Here is a 21,670-nt window from a genome sequence, read left to right as displayed (position 1 = left end):
TATGTTCACAAATAATCTCCCAGTATCAGAGCAATAATATTATTTTCTCAATGTGCATTTATTAAAATGTAAAGTAGCTCCATCACATTGGGAACTAAAACCCTTGCATTACCTTGGCCAGAAAATATCACTTATTTATTTCAGATTATATTTCTGGAGTTTTAATACTGTTCCTTCCCCTCCCCCTCCCTTCCCCCCCTCCCCCCCCCCAGCCTTTATCTAGCAGGGCAGTGAACCTGAAGGCTTGATTTCCAAAGAGCATTGCTGAATGCTCAGGACCTTAATTTGGTTTTAAGAATTGCTTTTGGTTCTTGATTTACAGTGCGGTTCTTTCCTGTGTAATTCTTGTGGCTGAAAACTGAAGAGAGCTCTCCCTTTGAGGATGGCATTTTGACACCATGTTTTAAGACTGGGGCACAGTGGTGAGGGAGGAGTAGGGCAGACTTAGGAAGAGGAGAGGGGGTAACATGGGGGGCTTAGGGGTTGGGAGAGCTAGATCCAATGATCTGTTTGTCTATAACGTCTGATGGGACACACATGGGATTCTAGTTTGAAGTCAGGATGTTAACCTCCAGGTAGCCTAGTGAAAAAGATGCCAGATTGTAAGGCAAGAGCCATGATTTCTAATCCCACTTTGCCCTCTCACTAGCTTTGTGACCTTGGACAGATCCCATCTGTTCTTTGGGTTATTTTTACAAGTGCAAAAGGAACTGGTGAGCTAGACGAATGGGTTTTTCATTCTGGCCGTGTATTACAATATCCTGGGGGAGCTCTGAAGACTATTTTGATACTCAGTCTCTTAGATCAATTAAATCAGAATTTCTTGTGGGTGGGTGAATGGGCCTGGACATTGTTGTCTCTATGAAACACTTCTCAGGTGATTCCATCAGGAAGCCAGTGCTGAGAACCCCTGGTTCAGAGGATCTCAACGTTTCCCCTGGATTCCTGGTTGCCCGATGCTATGACCTGGGCAGTGATGCCTCACCAGTCACAGTTGGTGAGGTGTGCTCACAGACAAGTGGGCCACAGTCACGGGATCGTGATTCTGAGCTGGGGGGCCCTGGAAGGATCCCGAATGGAATTGAATTTTTCTCGGTGTCAGGCCTGGCTTGGAGCATGTAAATCTTCCTTTCTTTGTGGGCCCGTGGTGCTGAGCAGATGGATGAGCCAGGGCTGCTAAAATACCTTTTGTTCCTTGGAGAAAGGCACCTAGAAAGATAAGGCAGGCTTATTATTTTTAGAGTGGAACCGGGACTGTTTAGCCAGGAAAATCAGGGCTTCCAAGGACATGATTTGTGGTCTTCAAGAGGCTGAAAGGCTGTCATGTGGAAGTGGGATTGGAGTGATTTTTGATGCTCCAGGGGGCTGAACTTGGGGCAGTGAGTGGAGGGTTGGGAAACTGATTCGGTTCCATTAGAAGGAAGAATTGTTGTAATATAGGCTGTGCTCCCATATTCCCCATCACCTGCTTTTATGATCATCTTCTCTACCTTGAGACTATATCTTTTTCATCTGTGTGTTCCCAGCACCTAATCCAGTTCCTGGCATTGTCCTCAACAAGTGTTTATTGTCATTTCTACGATCGTCATTAATGCCCACTTTTGCAAAGCACTTTTCTTGCTTATTTCCTTTGACCCTTCCAATGCATTAAGAGGTGGGTATATTTACTACCCCACTCTACAGTTCAGGAAACTAGAGGTTCCTAACCAGGGAGATTAAGTAATGTGTAAAATCGCAGCTAGCATGTAGCAGAGGTGGGCTGTGAATTCGAGCCTGTCTGACTTAATGCCCGCGCTCCTAACTGATGTGCTATCCTGCCTGCCAGGATGTGGAAGGGGCTGTCTGTGCAGGTGGAGGGCTCCCCAACCCTGGATGGATTCGGGTTGAAGATATCCAACTATTCGGGTGACCTGATCTGCCATGGCTGAGTATGGACTGAGTTAGAATGGGCCCAGATGATGATAGCTCCAGGACCTGGGCAGATTTTTAAAGTCCTGGGTGTTCTGATACCTGCTCCCATCAGCCCCTGCCTCAGCTCCACCAGCAAGCAAGGTGTTGGCCTAGTCCAGAGGCAGAGCCTCACTACCTCTGGCCCCACGTGGAACTGCTCCCTTGGCAGCTGTGGTCATCTTCGGGTAATGAGTATCATGTCCGCCTCTAGCCACCTGCCTGCATTCTCTAATAAGCCCCATGGTCACAAGCTGGGGGAGCAGACTCCTTTGTATGCCCCTGGCGATGGAACAGAGTGGGGAGTGGGGTCGGGGGGTGTGAGAGAAGACGCACGACTGCCTTGGCCATGAGACATTGAGTTAGCATCTCTGTTCATTTCACACGGGGATGGTGATTGCATTGCCATGGCTCAGGGTGCAAGGCAGAGGGTGGAGGCAGCTGATGAAGGAGGGAGTGCTCCAAGGGAGTCTTCCATCAAACTGATGGCGTAGCTGAAGGCACAGAAACAATATCCCTCAGATGGCACTGCCAATTAGTGGAAAGCTACGGGAGATGGAGGCTTGGGAGAATGGGCGGGGGAGGGACTAGCACGGGGCGAGGGGAGACAAGAGAGAGAAAGGGGGAGGAAGAGCTGCTGGGACAGGGACTCCTTCACACGATGTGCGCTGTTTTAAAGGTTGTGGCATTCTTCTTTCTCATAGCCGACATCAAGCCTCCCATAGAAAGAAGGAATTTAGTTAGACACAGCAGTGAGCCCCTGTTAGATTGGCTGGGCAGAGAAGTGTCCCAGAGAACCCCTTCTCCGGAGGGGCCAGGAGTGGCGGTGATGAGGTAGTAAGGACATGGACGGCAGTGAACATGGGAGAATCGGGCACCTAAAACGCACTATCCCATTTATTGCCAATCACAAATGGATGGGATAGGTGATAGGACTGCCATTTTATGGATGACAAAACTGCGGCTCAGAACGGTTTGAAGATTAAATCAGAAACTCGAGTGAGAGTCTTATCTTAACATGACTTAAACTCTTGTGTTCATTTCACTATATCATACTCTCTTCCAGACAAGATCCACTCAGGGCAGCCTGGACTGAAGCTGGGGGATTGGGGAGTATGCTTTCTGCGGAGGCTCTCCAGGCCAATAGACCGGTGGATCTTCCAAGTGAGCTCTGGGAGGAGGTCCGCCTAGCCCAGCCAGGCCGAGGCCATCCTCTGAGCCCACAGGATAGGAGAGTCTGGGGTACTTGCAGGATGGAAAGGTGCTGTCATCACCAAACAGATGCGGATTTGGTCGGCGGGCATGCCATGAAATTAGACAGTAGGTCATTCAAGGAACACGGCCCCTTCTCTTGTTTAACTCTGAGGAAGGGGACAAAGGAGAAGGAGGAGCCCCAGATTTATCGCAGAGAAGTCCAGAGCTTTGTCTAGGGCATGGGTAAGCTGATGTTTAGGACAGAAAAACAAGGCCAGATACTCATTTTGATTTCTGTTTTTCAGAATTTACACTTTTCTGTTTCAAGAAGAGTCTGCAGAGGCATATTCTTTTCTCGGGAAACCAAGACACCCTCTAAAAGTTCTTCCAGCTTGAATGTTGCCAACAAATCGGCCCTCTTATCAAATGTTTATGGGCTGTCGAGCAAATGACGATGCATAACTAGCTCTGCCTTTGGGGTCCCAACTCGATGTGTGGCACTGGGTTAGTAGGTACGTTACACATAGTATCTTCTTCAATATGCCTCACAACCCAGCAAGACAGGTATTTTTATTCCAGATTTTAGAGGAGGAGTTCTGAAATCCAGAGAGATGAACTGACACACCCAGAGTCCACCATGTCTAAGTAGCAAAACCGGGGCTTAAACCCAGCCCTGTCTGACTTAAAAGCTCATGCTCTTCCCAGTCTGTGGCGTGAGGCTGTGAAATATGCGAATCTCAGAACTAAAAATTAGCGTTCACCTTGACTTAGCCATCCAGTGCAAGGAGCCTTCCCAGAGTGTCCCCGAGAAGGGCTGTGACTTGATCCGACCACCTTTCCTGGTGGAAGACTCATTAACTACCCAATGAGGCAGAAGTTCCAGATCCTTCATTTGACCACCCAAGGAATATTTCATAAACACTTACTATGTGTCAGGCACTGTATTGAAGCTAGCAAGCCAGGGAAGGGCCCGGCTCTCATGGATCTTGATTTCTACTTGGGGGAGCAAGAATCAGACATTTAAAAGGTAAACAAACAAGTGTTTCAGGTGGTGATAAATAGCATTGGAAGTGATGGAACAGAGCAGCCGAGGGAGCCTGGGCATGGGGACCACTTTAGATTGAAGGGTTAGGGAAGACCTTGCTGAAGAGGTGACAACTCAGCTGAGAAGGATCCATCCTCCCAATGTCGAGGGAAGAGCATCTGAAGTAGAGGAAACAGGACATGGCAACGCTTGGAGGTGAGCCTGAGTGTGTAACATTAAAGAAGGCCACTGGCCTGGAGTAAAGTCAAGCAGGAGGAGGAAGGGAGGAGCGGAGCTTGGAGAGGAAGGCCCAGGCCACACAGTCTAGGCTCTGCCCCCCTGCCCCACCATAGGGAAGACTTGGGCTTTTATCCTAAGTGGTGGGAAGTCATTGGCTGGGTCCGAATGGGAAAGTGACATGATCTGATTCATAATTTAGAAAGATGCTCTGTGAAGATTGGATTGCAAAGAGGCACTTCTAGTTGTTGGGGAGATTATTCCTTCTCCTACTGACCAAACGTGGTTTCTCTAGTAATGACTCCTATACTAAACTAAAACAAAACCCCAAATGAGGCTCTTCAAATTTTTATCAGCTATCATACTTCCTTTCCGTTCTATACTTCCCCTGGTATTTCAATTGGTACTTGGGTTCTAGACTCATCACCATCTTTATCCTTCCTCATTCACCAGTCTCTTGTTTGTCCACATCCTTTTAAAAATGTGGTACCCAGGGTGCCTTTGTGGCTCAGTCGGTTAAGCGTCAGGTCATGATCTGAGGGTCCTGGGATTGAGCCCTGAGTTGGGCTCCCTGCTCAGCAGGGAGTCTGCTTCTCCCTCTCCCTCTGCCCCTACCCGCTCGTGCTCTCTCTCTCTCTCAAATAAAAATAGATAAAATCTTAAAAAAAATGTGGTACCCAGGATCAAACACAGATTTGACCAGGCCAGGATTCAGAGGGACTATTAATTTCATGGACATCCACTGATGAAGAGTAGTAGACCAAATCTTTAAGGGACAGCAGTTCTTCACGTGGGACTTCTGGGTCCATGGAGAGGTCCACACACCCCATACACGATGGTGTATGCATATGCACACACATGTGTGTTATGTATGCATTTCTGGGAAGAAAAGCCATAGCTTTCACTCATGCCTCAAGTTTTTATCACCCCCAAAAACAGAGAACCACTACTTAGAAAGTTAAATCAAGGGATTTTTACATGAAGGAGAAACTACAATTAGCCTCTCCTCTAGTCCCACACTCATTCTCCTCCCGCCTGTTTCAAATGCCTTTACATGTCTCTTGATCTCTTCTTCCTGCCTCATACCCCACTTTAAATTCCTTCTCTAGTTTCTTATAAATCACCCAAACCCAGAGAAGACAAGCTCTGCTTTTTTCTTAGAGAAGAGACTAGAGATGAAGCCTGTGTCCAAGGAACAGATTGAGAACATATAGAGAAATGGGCGTAGGGCCAAGGGTTCTTTTATTTATTTATTTATTTATTCTGGACTAATAGATCTCTGGAACTGACCTGTGTGCCTGGCTTGCAGATTTCTTAAGAGTGGAGCACAGAGTCTGGTAAAGGGCTTGAATCTGAACTCATGCAAAGGGCAAAGTCATCTTGAAAGAATTATTATTCATTTCCCATTGCAGTTAATTTTGGCACCTTCATCAGGGTTTAAATTCTAGTATCATATCATATCAAAGGGAAAAAAAAGTATTTGATGTACATGTTAATTACTGCCAAGATGTAGCTACTTAAATCAAGAGTTTAATCTTCCTTTGACTGTTCGGGATAGCTCTGAGTGGTGGTTGGGGGGGAGAGCCCCTTTTGATTTGTGTTATTTATAAATAGGGGATGGGAACTTCAAGGAAAATGGCTTCCTAGTTTCTAAACCAACATTTGAAATTAGTACCCAGCTAAAGGAAAAAGAGTTAGGAAAAATCACGTTCCTCTAGGAATTCCCGAGCCTGCTTATTCTATGAAGTGGGAGAAGGTAGCGAATAATATAATTTCCTGTGCTCAAAGACTTGAATCTGCAGAATGATAGCCTAATGGCAAGTGAAATCTTAAAAGCATGTGAGAGGCTTAAAAAGTAGATCTACGTAGAAAATAATATACGATTATTTAAAAGCATAAATTGCCAAAATGATACTACTCTTGGATACACTCTATGTAATGTAAGAACCATGTTGGATGCATCCCTAACGTGCATTTTTTTTTTACACTGTGAAACTATAAAACCCATCGAAATACCAAGTTATTTGCCAAGTGATTAAATCATAGTCATTTGTTATAGTTTTACCAGAACATTGTTTTCTTGCATTTCCAAGGCTTTATCGCTTCAGGTATAACACTTTGCTCCTAATAATCCCTATTGATTTTACTATATTACCTTATATTTTTAGATTTGTCTTACTGCCTTGCACTAAATTCTAACCTTAATGTGTTATATAAAATGAGATACATCATCATGTTTCTCAAACCTTATGAAGATAATTATCTTGTCCAACATGGGTGAAAAATGCTCATTGTTGGCTGCTGAAAAACTTGGGGACCAGGGGGCGAGGAAAGTAGTTTGTAGTGCCTGTGACTGTTGGTTGTGTTATTTCTGGAGTGGACAGCTCTGAGGTGCTGTCCGTGCGCTTGCTGGGCGCTGGCGGGTGTGGGGACCCCGCCCGGGGGCAGATTAGAGATGACATCCGGGATTGCATTTATGTCACTCTTTTGCTCTAGTTACTAATCTCTCTTGGGGTTCGTGGCTCCTACTGCATCTTCAAGGAACTTTGCAGACAGTAATTGTTCATATGCTACACCCTCCAGTGGAGAACCTGGTGTTCTTAAAGAAAGTTCCCACCCGTGGATACTGTTTTAATTACTCTTCTGAGAGGTGCCTTCTCAATGCTGTTAAAAATGGTGACAATAGGGGCGCCTGGGTGGCTCAGTTGTTAAGCGTCTGCTTTCGGCTCAGGTCATGATCCCGGGGTCCTGGGATCGAGCCCCGCATTGGGCTCCCTGCTCCACGGGAAGCCTGCTTCTCCCTCTCCCACTCCCCCTGCTTGTGTTCCCTCTCTCGCTGTGTCTCTCTCTGCTAAATAAATAAATAAAATCTTTAAAAAAAAAATGGTGACAATGGTGACAAATTTTATCACATGCTGAACTTTGAGTACCCATTCTCTGGACCAAGGTCTTGCTGCAGGTGGGAGGAGAGGAGCTGGTTATGGCCCAGGAGTGATGAAGCTACTGAACTCCCTGGAGGGAGGGCAGCTACTGATGACCCTCTGCAGGGCAGCAATGAGAGGCCCCCACGATCACAGCAAGATGTCACACCTTCCCATCAGGAACCAATGCAATTAAGTCGGCACCTTCATTACACTTGAGGGGAGACTTCATTCCTGACTCCCAGGACCTCAAATTCTGAAAGCGGGAAATAATCACAACAGCCACACTTTTTATAGTGCTGACTACATGCCAGACACTGTTCTAAACACTTTATCTATATTCATTCTTTTAATCCTTACCATGGATCTCCTAAAACAGATGATATTTGGGTCTCATTTCACAAGGAGGAAACAGAGGCACCAAGAGTGGAAGGATTGGTGTACAAGTTCATACAACTAAGGGAGTGGTGGATCCAAATTCAAACCCAGGCAATCGGACGTCCAGAGTCCAGGCTCTTAATGAATTGCATTTATATCACATGTATAGTTTACAAAGTATTACCCACTAATGATGTCATTTGATCTTCCTGACAACCTTTGGTTCCATTTTAGAGGTAAGATAACAGAAACAGGCAGTCATTTGTCTGTAGCAACACAGCTAAAACCAGCTAGCAGGACCGTTTTCTTCCTCTCTCCCTCTCCTCAACATGCCCACATGTTGGGAGAAAGACATACCAACATGTCATTTAAAAGGGAAGCCAAGGGCCTCTGCGCATGTGTGGTTTGCCTCACCAGAAATCACGTCCTTCCTTAATGGTGTATGAGACAAGCCCCCTGGGGAGCAGTATCGGAGCACAAGTGGTCTGGATTGTGAACAAATGGATCAAGGGCGGGGGGAGGAGGCTCTTAGTTCTCCTGCATCTCCATGGACATCCCCTCCAATGTGCTTTTCTCAGCTTGTTGCTCCTTCACTATAATTCCAAGGTCTTTGAAGGAAGGGACTATGTTGGTATTTTTTGATGTTGACTGCTTGATGTGCTGATGAGATTTTGCAGCCACTGGAATAATCAGAAAAACATCTGTGTGAATCTTGAATGATGAAGCAGGAAAAGAAATTAGCCAACAGAGACAAGGAAGGTAAAAGAGGCATCGGAAGATGGGCCAACAAAGAAAGAGAGGGTGCCTGGGGTCAGGGCTGGGCAGTGTGCAAGGCATCCCCTCTTGCTTTCTTAAAATAACAGACCAGCCAGAGGAGGTAAGGAGAAACTCACTAAAAGTCAAGCTGGAAGACAAAGACATAGGGTGAAATTCTAGGTCCTCAAGAAAATGAACAAACCAACCAATGAAGTCCTTTTCCATGGATTTGGGCGTGTGTTGAGCCCCTACCCCCCAGTTCAGAAGGGCTGCCAGGTGGTAGATATTTCAGTCCGTTCAGAAATTAGTAGTGAGAAGCTGTCTGAATCCAGTAAATAGTGCTTGTACTGGTCAGAATCAAAGAGACAAAAGCTCACAGGAGGAGAGTAGAGGAGGTAGTTTCTTTATCTGCAATGGCTGCTTTTTCACCTGTGGCCTCGTTAGAGGAAGGACCATCCTCGCTGGTGATGGAATTGGATTTAGTGCTTTGAGATCCCTGGAGGACAGGTCAGGCTCCTAACAAGGAAAATGGCATTTTGGGTCAAATCAATAGGAATGAAGGACAAGGACCCATAAAGGGAAAAAGCCAGGATGAAAGATAGGAGGGTTAGAGAATGGTGATAAGTTTGTGCAGCTGGGATCATCTGTTATTCTCACTAAACAAATTATTCTTTTCTTCTCCTCTGATTTCCACTAGGAGAAAAACAAAACCCCAGGTCTGTCTTAGACCATGAAGCATGAATCACTTACACCAGAAAGACGAGGAAAGCACCACCAGGTGCTCAAAAGGTAATTATATTTGGAAAGCCCACACATTTGTGTTTCATTTCTAGCAGGTAAACAGATGCATATTTCTACTGGTGTAAAAACCTGGGTCTCCCCTTCCCAGTCCGGGTGCCTTCACAGTGGGCTTGGAACACTCTCTCAAGTTATTCACCTGACAGATTATGCTCCGCGCAGAGGCAGGCTGCCTGGGCATGTCGTGTAATTCAGCATTAAGTATCCTATTGATTCACTGAAGTGCTGCCATGGATGTTAATGGAGACAAATATTGTGGCTGTGATTTTTCAAAGGGCTGAGTAATTCTCAAGCATCAATAACATCTGTCATGATGTAATGTGGGGCGACCTCAAGATGCTTGACTTGAGGCCAACCGTGAGGGCAGGGCTGCTGGAAGGGGCCCTTGGATGCTGACCCTGGGCTTGGGGAGGTAGCCTGCACTCTTTCAGGACCTCCCAAGGTAAGGCTGCGGGGGGGTACTCGGGTGGGGCAGGTGGTGGTGGTCGAAGCAGAGGTCACTGTTGACAGCATTTCCTAGTGACTCATCGCAAAGGTCACTGATTATTAGAAAGCATGGCCCACCTACACTCTTATCACAAAAGCTTGCCGGTCCCTGGGAAGTCAGACCCTACCCTGTTGCAGAGAATAGGGTGAATTCTCCCCTCCCTCCTCCGACCAGATACACTACGTGTCCCTGATGATAATGAAGCAGAACTCCTCTGCTCCTGCAGGACTGGGCCTTCCGATAACAGCTCCTACCCTGTGCCCTGCTCGATCTGAGCATACAACTTATTTAGTGCATGATTCCAGTGACTGCATTCAGAGAGGTTAATTTTCTTGCTCAAGGGCACACAGTGAGGCAGTCATGGACTGGGCTAGAATCCAGGTCTATTCCCAGGCACCTTTAGATAGGATCTCTGAAAACTGTTTGAATATGAATATGAATATGACCTGAAACAAGTGATATTTCCTTCCAAAACAGCTCTGTAAAAACCTCAGGGTTCGTAATTGTAAGAAATCAATTACAAACAAAACCCATTTTAGTCAAATTCTGCAGGCTGCCCGATCTTTCCTAACATTCCAATTCAGTCTCCATCCTGCCACTCACATTAATTATCTTGCTACAAGACAAATCTGATCTTGTCACTTCTGGCATAAAGACCTCCATCAGCCTCTCTCTGCTGACAGGGTAAACTCCTTGGCATGCCAAGGGTGAACTCCTTGGCATGATCCTCACAATATCACCCGTCTTCAGTTTGATGTCCTGCTCCTCCTTTCCCAGCCACCCTGGACATGGCCGACCATTCTACACCCCTCTTAACCACTGCATATTTTATACATGAAATCCTGTCTTCAGTGGCTTGCCCTGTCTGCTACCCAGGAAACCCCTATCCATCCTTAAAAAGAGCCAGTTCCATCCTGCCCCTGGGAACCACCCTGCCTCAGGTGCCTGGGTGGCTCAGTAGTTAAGCGTCTGCCTTCGGCTCAGGTCATGATCCCAGGGCCCTGGGATCGAGCCCTGCATCGGGCTCCCTGCTCAGCGGGGAAGTCTGCTTCTCCCTCTGCCTCTGCCCCTCCCCTCTGCTCGTGCTCTCTCTTTCTCAAATAAATAAAATCTTAAAAGAAAAATAAAGAACCATCCTGCCTCTTCTGTGTAGTTAGGAGCAGCTCCTCCTCTGAGATCCCACAAAACACAGCTCATGCTTTATTATATCTTCATTAGAACAACCTTCCTGCTGGACTGTGTTTATTTGTTTTCTTACCTGCTTCCATTACAATGTGAATTTCTGTGATGAGGGGTTGTGCCTTTCTCATTTCTGTATTCTACTTCTTGGCACATCCTAGGTGTACTCTGGGTGCTTATTCAACGAATGGGGGATGTATATTCGAATAGAAAGCTTTTGGAGCAGGAACTATCAGTAGGGTTTAGGGCGCCTATGTTGGCCCTTGTGAAACACATATTTCTATAGTCCTGGGTCCAAGATGGACCCTCCTGGGATTGAGACCTAGAGGCAGAAAAGCAGTGCCTCAACTCAACATCATATGGAGGGGCTTGGGGGGCGTGCCCTCTTACTACCAAGTTCTTTGAAACCAATGGGCCTGAGCTTAACGTGCAATCATTGTCCCCTCAGGGAACAGAGGCAGACATTCTAACAGAGGAAATAGCACACCCTAATTTGATAAACACCAGACCGATGAGCGAGATTGATATTCAAATATCCAGTCACTGGCATGGCATGTGCGTTGGCCAATCAAAGAGAAGTCCGTTCGGCAAACATAGCTCTTTAGGTGCTGGACAGTACGGGGTGTCTTGCAGGAAGGTCTGGGAATAGTAGAAGCATGTTGGGTGAAGGGGCGTGGAATAGTCACTCTTTACCAGCCAGTATAAAAATATTTCAGTATTGTAAGACCTGGTCCTGTTATTGCCATACTGGTGCATGCTAGCCTGTTGATAAATACAACTAAAGGATAGCAAAACATTGAACCCACCCTCAAAGGAAGGTGTGTGTGGGTGCGTGGGTGCGCACATGTGTGAGTATGTGTATATGAAGGAATGAGGCAAAGCCTTTATAAGAAGGAAGCATTTGAACTGAACTTTTAACTGCTCCGTGTATTTCAGTATAAAGAGAAGGAGGTGCAGAGAAAGGAATTGCAGGCCTAGGGAACTGAATGAGTTCACAGAAGCGTGAACGGGTCTGTTTGGGAAAGGTGATCACATGATGCTTGGAATCGCTGGGGGCTGTGGGGAAGGAGAAGTAGGTGGAGGCCAGGTTGTCGAGGACCTTGGAACCCATGTAGCAGCACTGTTAGCTCACCTCTGTTCCCCCAGGGAGCCCTCTAGCCAAACCTTATTGCCGGTCAGGCTTCAGGGTGGCCCTTGCTGGGACAACCAGTGGTACGTCTACCCAGTCTGGGGCTGTCACCTGCTGAGGAGGACAAGCTTCTCCTTAATTAGGAATGTCACGGCAGTCTCCCTGGCTCCATGCTGACTGGCGTTGCCCATCCAGCTGCCATGTGGCCGATGTGTCCTACCACGGTACATCATCTCCTAATTAACAAATCTTGTCAGGTCCAGCGGTTGGCTTCGGTAAACATGCTCCTAGCAGCTGTCACTGGGACCCTGCATGGGGCCTGCTGCCTCATTAGCTCGAGAGAAGGGAGATAGCACGGACAGCAGGGCGGACGGAGAGGGATGTTCTTTGTGGGGGGGTGTTGGCAGGCTTAGAGGATGTCAGATGCTCAGAGAGAACTCACAGGGCCCAGTGGAGGTTGCAACTCAGAGCACCGTGGGCTTCCCCTTTCCTTGGGGTATGACAGGATAGGGGAGTGGCAGTGTCGTCAGAATGCTAGGCCAGGAATCGGGAGGCCTGGATCCTCAGTCTGTCTCTCCCACCACCTAGCAGGACTAGGTGTCCACCTATTTCCATATGTTGCAGCCCCAACCCTCAATGTAGTGGTATTAGAGGGTGGAAGTTTGGAGGGAAGGAGGTCTAGATAAGGTCATGAGGTGAAGCTCTATGTTGGGATTAAAGCCCTTCTAAGAAGAGGAGGAAACAAGATCTCTCTCTACACACATGAAGGAAAGGCCACATGAAGACATAACCAGGAAGAGGGAGGGTCCTCACCAAGAATCCAACCATGCTGGTACCCTAATTCTCAAAGATTTACAAATTGTGTAGGTTGGGTGCCTCTGCCAGGTTGAGAAAGTCTGCCTCCCTGCTACAACCAGGCGCTTTCACGACATCCAACCTCCAGGACCATGTCTGTTGCTTAAGCCACATAATCTATGGTAAATTGTTATAGCAGACTGAATGGATGAGACAAAGTTCAGTCTTCTCATTTGAAAAATGGGGATGATCCCAGCCCAACCTACCTTGCAGGCTTGCTGAGTGGCTCTAATGAGAAAACAGACATTCTGAAGGATAAAAACCCTAAATACTATGAAATAACAAGTCCAAAGCATGGTTCTAATTTGGGGATATCTGGGAGCATTCTTTGCTCAGGCAAGATCAGTCCTATGGTATTTCTCTGAACATAGCTCGCCTGTCTTTCCAGGGCCTCCTGCCTGCATTATCTCATCAGTCATTGTATCAAGCCCTTGCTCTCCCTCTTGAATCCTGCCAAACCCTCTCCCTCCCCGGAGGCCCTTCCCACCAAACCCTCTCCCTCCCTGGAGGCCCTGTCCACCCTCACCTTCTCCATGACAAGGAACTTGAGAAGATCCCAGAAGGAAATGCTCTCCTTCCGCTGCTGGAGTACCACCCTGGGCTTTGTGGGCATATAGCCCACCTTCCAGTGGCTGTGTGGACATACTTAGCACCCCCACCCTGGATTTTGAGCACATGTCTAGACTCTATACCCTGAGAGTGCATAGTAGGCAGCTGATCAATGGCTATTGAACAGGAAAAGCAGTATACCTCATTCTTGCAGCTCTCATAAGCAATGGTGGGTGATCTCATAATTTTTTTCAACAATTTGTTCTATTGTTGACCTTTCTATAGACCTCCTTCTGAGGTCTAATTTATGTCTCCATTGGGGCAGTGCATATCTGTTTCTTCTTTGTGTGTCCCTACCAGAAAATAGACACTGGATTGCCATTCTTTCCTCCTATACTAGCAGGGTGATACCATCTTCCCCTAGACTTTAGATTCCCTGAGTGCAGCCTGTAATCTGCTGCCAGCCCCCTGCCCCCAGCCCCGGTTCCTTGCTCCTGTGCAGGGTCTATCCTGGGTAAAGTCTGAGCAACTAAGGATGTCGTGAAAGTGCCTGGTTGTAGCAGGGAGGCAGACTTTCTCAACCCGGCAGAGGCACCCAACCTACACAATTTGTAAATCTGTGATAATGAGCATTTACAGGGAGCTGGGAATGACTGGCCATGAATGTAAGCTAAAGATTTTAATTAAAATGCCTCTGTCCCTTTAGTTTTCTCCTTTCTTCCCCTTTGTCCCCAAGCCCCCATGGGGCACATTTCTTGCTCCTGACCAGGCCTGTGCAAAAAGAGTGTGTCTCATATTTCCTTTGATGAAGTTGTTCTCTGGGGGGATTGAGAGCTCTTCTTTAGTGTGGGCCCACCGTGTGGGCTTGGTTGGACAGAGGCTCTGCACACGTGGGTGGAGGCAGACCAGAAGTTCACTGTGCCGGCTGGAGCCAAGCAGATGTCTGTACCCCAGGAAGCACAGTGGGGATCCAAGCGGCTCATGAATAAGTGGCAGCTGCCAGCCTCGTGAGCTTCCTAGGGTGAAGCTCTGGGGTGAGGGCCGAGGGACCAGCTGAGGGACTTCCGGGCCAAAGGGGTGTTTCTTGGGCCTCTCGTGATACTTTTCTTTCCAAATGCCCAAATGGAGTGGGGAGCAAAAGCAGCTGTGAGGAAAAGGCTTTGCATTGCACTCTCTGGGGTGGAGGGGCTGCCGTGCTGGAAAATACCTTCTGTTTGCTTCTCCCGATTCACGCCCTCCTCCCCGTGCCCTAAGAATCTGAACTGTGTGCACTCCATCAGTACAATTCCTTGCCAGAGGCTCTGGATTGAGTCTGGCCAATGAGGAGGCCTTGGCAGGACATTGGAGAGAAGCAAGACCATGAGACTGCACTATTGCTTCCCCCGGATCTTTCCCTGTGGGATCACCAGGAGCTGGTCTGTCTCTTGACTGAAGTTTACAATTTCTTGTTAAGTGGTCAACCTATGAGATGCTCTCCTTCCTGCTTCTATTAACCACCCCCTCCCCTCATCCTTATAGGCATGGGGTGGTAGGGGCTGTCTCTCTTTCTAGACCCAGGGTCCTCTGTCATTCCTTGTGTACTCCCTGAGCACAACTTTATTAAACTCTCTCCAGATTACCCAGTTCACGTGTGTCATCTGTTTTCTGCCGGGATCCTGACAGAATCACTTCTCTTCCAGGCCGTTCCTTTTCACTGGACGCATGGTTAGAGGTATCCTGTTGGCTTTAGCTTATTCCTGGGATGTCAGTTTTGATGTGGAACAGAATGCAAAGTCTTGTTGGTGATAAAGGGCCCCATTTCCAGGGAGTTAGATGAGATGGGTTTGGAAAAATGCTAGTGAGTTTGCTTCCCAGGACCCAGTGATAGTCCTCAAACTTATCCAAAGGTCTTTGTAGTGTAGAACAGAAGCCCTCTGTGTTGTGTGTGTGTGTGTGTGTGTGTGTGTACGGGGTGAGTTGGGAGGGAATGGGGTTCATTCCTCCCCAGAATGTTTTATGCAGGCTATGGTACTATTCTTATATATAGATAAGGCCACTGCAGTTGATTGACCTGACAAGAATTTGAGGGGCGTGCTCCGGCTTACGAATATTTAGCAAAGAACTAAAGCAGGCATTCTAGCAATTGGTGGGCATCTCTCCCTCTTTCATTCCATTTTTCTTTTGTTTGCTCCCTGTTGACTATGAAGACTGATTTCAAGGATTTTGTGGGTAAGTGAGTAAAGCACTGACCTCAGGGTAGGAAATACTCCACTAAGATAGAGCCTCTTAGCCAGGCTTCCAGGATTCTTCTCATTCAGGAATGGTTTACCTCCCTACTTTGCTCTGGAGCCAGCCCCTGAGTAGGGTTTCTGATCTTGGTTTAGCTGACTGATTGCCTCATTCCAGGGCCTTGAACTTTTAGAAGCATGCCCTGCCCTCATGCCCACCTTTGACTCCTGACTGACCCTTTTGCCCAGGAGTTTGGGTTGGTGTTCTCCACTCCACAGGTCCTAGACTCAATTTACCAGTACCATCCACAGTGGCCCGACAAGGTGAGCCCGTCCCCGACCTGACGCTGTGACCGGTTAAACTGTGGGTCTGTTCATCCCTCAACATACCTCTTTCCACTCCACGTCACCCAAGCGGGGGTTCCCTGACCAACTGGGAGAGAGAGGCACTTTCTCCTTGATGTGTCCTGCCTAAGATGTTAGCTTCCACCCTGACCAGTATTCCCCACACCAAAATACGGAATGAACCTTTCTTCCCGCCCAACATGCTACGGTAGCTACTTCATTCTATCCTACATCCAGCAGGCAATATTCACTCATCTGCTTATTCGCTTATTCTTTTGCTGTGGAGCAACCTCTAGGTGCCTGAATTTGCAAACATCATCTCATTGAACCCTCACATTATCAGGTATGTTCTTTTCTTACTGCCATTTTACCCAGTTGGAAACGGAGTCAGGAGTGGCTTGCTGGGGGCCACACAGCTCGCAAGGGTTAGAGCCAGGGTTTGAAGCAGGTAGTCCAACACGGGAACTTGTCCTCTCAAACCCCAGCACGATGTTTCTACTTGTCGACAGTGTGAAATTGCTCCTGTGTACAAGTAAAAGGTCCTGGGCTGATTCCATCTCTCCTTCCTCCCTAAGCCACACTGCCATTGGCTCTGCTCAGAGCAGGTATAACTGTGTGTGCACAAAGAGAGATGAGAGAGATGAGGAGAGAAGCCTTGAGAGAGAAGTGGGGGGCACATGCGGGGGAGCCACCTTGCCCAGAGATGATTTGCATCCGTAGCTGAAGGGAGTGCATGTCACGCTGTCACAGGCTTTCCCTGTATTGACATAATAACAATCCCTTACATTTGTGTAGCACTTTGTAGTTTTCACAGCATTTTCAAACCCATTAGCTCATTTTATCCCCACAACTGTCTTGCAAAGAGGCAGGAATTATTATCCTTATTTGCAGATGAACAGGCTCAGTGAGGTTATGTAATTTTTCCCAAGTCGGGGATCCTGGGTGAAAACCTGCCTAGCTGACTCCTGGTCTTAAGGTCAGGGCCTCGATTTCTTCTTCATCACGTTCTGATTTTGAGCCATCTGGGGGAAGGACTGGCTTCCTAGACTTCCAGAAACCCCTCCTTCCTGGATTCCAGGCCAACGAGACTATATAAAGCAGTGGTTCTCACATCCGACTAGGCATCAGAATTACCTGGAAGGCTATCACAGATTTCTGGGCCCCACCCCAGAGTTTTTGATTCAGGAGGTCTGAGAGGCCGAAGAATCTGCATTTCTTTCTTCCTTTCCTTCTTTTTTTTTTCTTCTTTAGAGAGGGAAAGAGAGAGGTGGGGAGGGGCAGAAGGAGGAGAGAATCTCAAGCAGGTTCCATGCCCAGCACAGAGCCCGACACAGGGCTTGATCTCATGACCCTGAGACCACGACTTGAACCGAAATCAAGAGTCGGATGCTTAACCAAATGAGCCACCCAGGCGCTCCAAGAATCTGCATTCCTAACAAGTTCCCAGGGGCTGCTGCTTGTCTAGGGATCACACACTCTGAGAACCACCGATATAAGCAATGTCTTGTGGATATTTAACTGGATTTCTCTCACCTGGGCTCATATTGTGAGCTAAAGAAATCCCAGACAAAGAAAGAATTGCCCCTGTGGGTCTCCCCCTGAGGTGAAAAATTTGTGTGTGTCTTGCTTCACTGACTGACTGCTGTGTGTGTGGCCCAGAGAATGGGAAGAAAACCTCAGGCTTTTTGGCTCATACACACAAAAGGAAAATGTCCACACATGAGATTATTAATTCATTGTTCAATTAAGTTATGATCTCTAAAATTATCACAATATTTGGCTGGGAGGAAGGCAGCATTGAATAGCTTGTTCCACGTAATGTGTGAATAATGTAACTTTATTACTTCTCTCGCTAGTGAGTAATTGTGACTGACACACAGATTACCTTCTTACCCTCCCCTCTCCCTACTCCCAGCACTGTTTACTTTCTTATCTGTATCCTCTCTTGCTCACCCCCTCCGTAGTCCCAGCCCCTTTCCCTGTGCTGCTGCTTTTCTGTTCTGCTTTACAAAGTGGGACTGTGGAGGAAGTAATGTACTAAGCGGGCCCCGGAGACATGGGGGAGCACCACGTCCAGGCCCCTTGGTCACACTGGTGGGAGATCTTGTAAGGCCTACTTACATGTACTTCTTCCTCACTTTCCCTTTCTCCCAAGTCCCTTGTATGTCCACTCAGGGGCAGTACGTTACAGCTTAGCTGTTCACAACAAGTGTGAGCTGACTTGGGCCCACACTCCAGCAGGGAGCCAATTGTTGTAGGGTTGTGGCAGGGTCAATACAACCTGCCAGAGGTAGGATTATCTGTGTTTTATTTTGTGTCCCTTTTCAATACTTCTGAATCTAGCTGCTGTCTCTAGCTTGCCAGTTCTGGAAAAACATGGTGCTCATCTGAGCCCCTTCATTTCTGCTCCCAGGCGCTCTGGGCATTCAGGCCATGCAGGCTGTGTCGTCAGGTCCTTGGACAGCTCCCGGCCTCCTCAACTGCGTACCAGTTATAGGTGTGAGGAATATCCTTATCAATCCTCATTGGTCCTTCTTTCTCTATGCTACTGGGATCTAAACATTGTGTGGTGTGTGTGTGTTTAAATCACTCTTTAGCTGTTAAATTTCAGTTTAGACACTATCTTGTCTTCTTTTTAATCATCCATCAGTACATATTTTTGTACCAGCAAATATATTTATTTAGGTAGAACTAGGATGCTGACAACTTATCTATAGTGTAGACATAGAAAGGACAGAAAGGATGGATGTATCCAATAGAAATTTGTTTCACATGGTTCAGTCATGTTCCTGCTGCAAGGTCCTTATTCAGACACCATTTCTAGCCTTCTCCCACCTACAATCTACACCACGTGAATGAGACCTGGTCACAGGAGAACCCTTCTCTCCTGCTCTGGAGGTCTGGTTTAGTGAACTGGAGCTTCCTCCAATGCTCACATTCAAAGGGAAAACAGTCTCTTTTTTTGGAAAGATCCAGTGTAGAAGGCCAATTTGCCTGCAGGCTGTGTGTGTTGCTTGTCCTGCTCTATCAACTGGTAGGGCAGGATTGGACTCGACTTACTTTCCCTTACTGAGTGGTGAGACCTACAAGTTGAGCATGAACTTTTGGTCAGACTCTGTGATAAGCACTTGACATGAATTATTCCATTTAGTCTTCACAATAATGGAATGGAGAAGGTGCCTTTTTTTTTTTTTCCTCCATGTTTTACAGCTGGCCAGGGACAGAGCCAGGAGTCTCTACTCCAAAGCCTGTACTCATCACAGTACTATAGTTGATGGCCTCTCTGCATGAATATCTGGCTTCACTCCTATGCCTGGGACAACTGTGGTTCTAATCAAGGCGAAGCAGATGATCATCTCAGAGGGTGGGTCAAATGGGTAGGGTAGAACAACTCTGTGGAGTCGAGAGGAAGGACCACTTGAATGAGAGAGACTGGGGGACTTCATGTAGGAAATGAGGCTTGAACCTTGGGTTCCAAGTGTTTAAGGTTTGCCTTTCTTCTCAGAAAAGTACTAAAGGGAACCAGGCATCTTTGGTTAGCCTTGCCCTGGGTATACCTGGTATACCCTGCCAATCAAAGTTAAGTTGGAGGATCAAAGTTTTCCCTTATTCAGCCCTACTCACACATTTCCAGTCAGCTGGGACCACTTGCTCTCTGTTCAGGAAAGAACCAGATTTCCCAAAAAAAACCGCCCTCAGCCCTGGGCTACAGGTTTGGCCCTTCTTGGTTATGGTGGCCCTTGATAGTGTTCTTTCCATTATGTCTCTTGCCTCTCTAGTCCTCAAGAGGGGCTCATTTTTCTACGAGGAGCAAAAGGGAGAGGATCTGTGCACCCAGGGAATAAAGCCAGCACAGTCCTTCATGCAGCCCCTAGTTATAGTTGCTATACTTAGTTAAGAAGTGGGGACACTTCCAGCTTTTGGGCTACTTGTTCTGAAATACATCAGAAGTAATGCTAGATTTGAGGATGAGCACAAAGAACATTTTTCCTCACCTTAAAAGAAGTTCTAAATCTCAAAGACAGGGGCATATCCCGGTCTAAGAGTCCAGAGCAAATCACTATCTCCAGTTTTTTCCCTCCCTTCTCCCATAGAGATTGGATTTGAGAATTACATTAGGGTTAGAGAATCTTCTTCATTAAAAGGGATTGGGGGGGCACCTGGGTGGCTCAGTTGGGTAAGCATCTGCCTTTGGCTCACGTCATGATCTCAGGGTCCTGGGATCAAGCCCTATGTCAGGCTCCCTGTTCAGCAGAGTGTTTGTTTCTCCCTCTCCCTCTGCTCCTCCCCACCGCTCATGCTCTGTCTCCTAAATAAATAAATAAATAAATAAATAAATAAATAAATAAATAAATAAATAAAATGTTTTTTAAAAAGGGACTGGGGGGTTGGGTGGCTTCAAGGGCCATAGGAGAGTGGGGCTGGAGGGCTGAACAGTGACCAGAGGTCTGGTGCAGGAGATGGTTGGAAGAGAAGAGACTGGGGGGAGGAGGGTGGGTAGAGAAAACTAAAGGCTGGGATGCCTTCTCAGCTGGCCATTGTGTATCCCTAGGGATGGGCATCCCTGCCAGATCACAGAGAGTAGAGATTCTGGTCAGGAGTCAGATAGACCTAGGTTTTGAGACATGGCTTTGACACCAACTGGATATTTGGTCAGGTTGTGAAGCCTCTTGGGGATTCAGCTTCCTCACCTGTAAAATGTAGATAGAAATACCTGCTCTACCCATCGCAGGAGGTTGTTGTGAGAGTCTGAAGAGCCAATGAGTGTAAAAAGCACCTTGTAAAGAGCAGAGTGTGGCCCAGGCATGAGGTGTAAAAGAGAGGTCCTGCCCTTCTGTGAGACGTCCTCCTTTGTTTCTCATCTCCGGTGAGAATGAATTAGAATGTGAAAACAATGAAGAATTCTGGGGAATCACTTGTATATTTTTAAGTCACAGGAAAGGCCAGCCGGCCTGCAGGTAGTGAGAGGGGTCATTATAGGAAGTGATGTATCTCCTATAAGACTCAAGTATCTCTGAGTCAAAGTCTGCTCTCAAAAGCTAGCCCCCCTCGTGTGGCAGACATAGGAATTTCAGCTCTGCTACTTATTATTTTTATGACCTTGGGAAAATCACATAAAACTCCAAATTTTTTGTAAAAATGGGAATAGCACTATCTTTAGATATCCATAGAGTTATGACATAGGGATATACAGGTATACATAGGATATGGCATGTACTAAGTACTCAATAAATGCGGATCATTATCGTTATTCTTGAGCTAATTATCTTTGTTGAATATGGAGAAAATACCCATTTCAAAGAGTTGGAAGATTAAAATGAGAAAGCATGTAAGCAGCACCTGTGTGTCCTATAAGTGAGTTGTCTTTCTCTTTCTCCCTTACCATACTTGTTCTCTTGAGGGCTCAGTACTGCCTAGACCTTGGAATTGGCCCTAACAAGAGGGTGGTTGAAGCCATGGGATGTGTAGAAGCTCTGCCTTAATACTGGGCTCACGTTGCAGACTGTTGAGTGTGTCTCATCCTGCCTCCCAGATCTCACTGCCCTCTGGTTCTTCTATTGGTTTCTTGTCTTTTGTGTTGCCATCCCAGACCCAGAATTTCTGCCTGCTGTGCTTCTACACCCCTTACCAGTGTTCCCTTACCAGTACTCTCTTAAAAGTGCT

At 47.0% G+C, this 21,670-nt stretch overlaps 1 protein-coding gene across 4 annotated transcripts in view; it reads right to left on the bottom strand.

The window, feature by feature from the left end:
* Nucleotides 1–21,670, bottom strand: part of KIRREL3 (kirre like nephrin family adhesion molecule 3) — a 525,608-nt gene that overhangs the window by 170,190 nt on the left and 333,748 nt on the right. The gene's annotated exons all lie outside the window — the stretch shown is intronic.

Source organism: Leptonychotes weddellii, chromosome 11 (genome assembly GCF_054177405.1).
Source record: "Leptonychotes weddellii isolate Sample4059 chromosome 11, ASM5417740v2, whole genome shotgun sequence".
NCBI classification, from domain to species: domain Eukaryota; kingdom Metazoa; phylum Chordata; class Mammalia; order Carnivora; family Phocidae; genus Leptonychotes; species Leptonychotes weddellii.
Note: the sequence above shows the minus strand (reverse complement) of the source record. Positions and strands in the feature narration are given on the sequence as shown.